Below are 2,636 nucleotides of genomic sequence, written 5' to 3'. Positions count from 1 at the left end.
GAAACCCTATACATGTAAGCAGTGTGGCAAAGCTTTCAGCAGCAAAGCAGGTTGGCGAATGCATGAACGGAGTCACACTGGGGAGAAACCCTACGTATGTGTGCAATGTGGGAAAGCTCTCAGGAGCAAAGAAGATTGGAAAATTCATTATAGCAATCACTCAAGGAAACCGTATGCATGTAAGCAGTGTGGGAAAGCCTTCAGCACTTCCGATGCCTGTCAGCAGCACGAACTTATTCACACTGGAAAGAAACCCTACTTATGCAAGCATTGTGGAAAAGCTTTCTTCACGCCTTCAGCTTGTCAGAGGCATGAAGGTATTCACGCTGAGGAGAAACCCTATGTATGTAAGCAGTGTGGGAAAGCTTTCACAACACAGAGTGGATACCAAATACACGAAAGAATTCACAGTGGGGAGAAACCGTACGCATGTAAGCAATGTGGGAAGGCCTTCAGATCACAGGGTGCGTGTACAATGCATGAAAGAACTCACGGTGGAGAGAAACCCTATGAATGTAAGCATTGTGGCAAAGCTTTTCTCGTACGTGGTAATTTAAAGGCATGAATGCACTCACACTGGGGAGAAATCTTATGTATGTAAGCAGTGTGGCAAAAGTTTCAGTGATCGCCAGGCTTGTCATAGCCATGAACAGAGACACACTGGGGAAAAACCCTATGTGTGTAAGCACTGTGGCAAAGCTTTCAGTGAACGTCGTTCTTTTCAAAGGCATGAAAAGAGACACACTGTGGAAAAACTATATGCATGTAAGCACTGTGGCAGAAGATTCATGGATCGCCAGCATTGTCACAGCCATGAACAGAGACACACTGAGGAAAAACCATATGCTTGTAAGTACTGTGACAAAGTTTTCAGTGAGCATCGTTCTTGTCAAAGTCATGAAAAGAGACACACTGGGGAAAAACCATATGCATGTAAGCAGTGCGGCAAAAGTTTCACTTATCGCCAGGCTTGTCAGAGCCATGAACAGAGACACACTGGGGAAAAATCCTATGCATGTAAGCAATGTGGCAAAGCTTTTAGCGACCTTCGTTCTTGTCAAAGGCATGAAAAGAGACACTCTGAGGAAAAACCCTATGCATGTACGCACTGCAACAAAACTTTCATCGAACTTTATGCTTGTCAAAGGCATGAACGGAGACACACTAGAACAGAAAGCTTGTTTATGTAATCATTGTGTACAGCCTTTGTCACCCACAGACATTGTAAAAGATATATATGGACTCACCCTGGGGAGAAACCATTTTCATGTAAGCAGTGTGGAAAAGCTTTCATCACATGTCTTTTTTCTCAATTCCATGAACACATTCACACTGATGAGAAACTCTACCTATGTGTTCTGTGTGGGAAGCCTTTCAGCAGCAAGGTAGTTTGGAAAGGACATGAAAGGGCTCATGCTAGGGCCTAACCATATACATTTATGTAATTGGCAATACTTTCATAGGATAGTTGTCAAACGCAAGAAGTCACACTGGCAGAAACTCTATGCATGTAAGCAATGGGAAAAAGCTTTCTTCACCCTCTAAGTATGAAAGCAATGTGGAAAAGATTTCAGCACCAAAGATAGGTAGGAAATTCATGAATGGACCCACACTGCAAAAAACCTATCTAAGCATTGGGGAAATCCTTTCATTATAAGTGGTGTTTGTCAAATTCATGAATGGACTCAGGACAAAGCCCATACATGGAACGGTAATTGATGCCTGTCAAAGGCATGTTGAGTCTCACACAAGGATAAACCAAGCAATGTGGAAAAACTTAGAGCCCAGAGAATAAAGTTCATGACAAGTCACACTGGGCAGAAATACTGTAAGCAATGTGGAAAAAAAAAAAAAAAAAGAGTTCCTCCTACTTTCTCTTCCAGAAGATTTAGTGTTTGTGTTCTAATGTTTAGACCTTTAATCCATTTTGAATTTAGCTTAGTGCATAGTGATACACCTGGGTCAAATTTTAGTTTTCGGCATGTAGAGAGCCAGTTTTTCCAGCACCACTTGTTGAAGAGGTTATCTTTCTTCCAGTGAGTATGTTTGGCCCCTTTGTCAAAGATAAGGTGGCTGAGTGTGTTTGTAGAAGCTTCTACATCTTCTAATCTATTTCATTGATCCCAGGTATATTTTTTTGGAAATATCATGCTGGTTTTTTCACAATACCTTTGCAGTATAATTTTAAGTAGGGAATCGTAATGTTTCCTGCTTTGTCTTTGTTGTGCACGATTGCCTATGCTGTTCTAGGTCTTTTCTGGTTCCAAATAAATTTTAGGAATGATTTCTCTAGGTCTTTGAGATATGTTGGTAATGATTTGATAGGGATTGCATTAAATCCATACAACAATTTTGGGAGTATGACCATCTTCACAATGTTGGTTCTTCCTATCCAAGAGCAGGGAGTATTTTCCATTTTCTGAAATCCTCTATTATCTCTTTTTTCAGAGAGTACTGTAGTTTTCATTGAAAAGATCTTTGACTTCTTTACTTAGATTAATTCCAACATATTTCATTTTCTGCGGTGCTATCGTAAAAGACATCGTTTTACTTATTTCCGTTTCAGTGTGTTTATTATCTCTGTAGAGGAATGCTATTGACTTTTTGGTATTGACTTTGTATTCTCCTATGCTCCT

The sequence above is a fragment of the Octodon degus genome, unplaced genomic scaffold (assembly GCF_000260255.1).
Source record: "Octodon degus isolate 3935 unplaced genomic scaffold, OctDeg1.0 scaffold00051, whole genome shotgun sequence".
Taxonomy (NCBI): Eukaryota; Metazoa; Chordata; class Mammalia; order Rodentia; family Octodontidae; genus Octodon; species Octodon degus.
The sequence above is the reverse complement of the archived record's forward strand: the minus strand, read 5'-3'. Positions refer to the sequence as shown.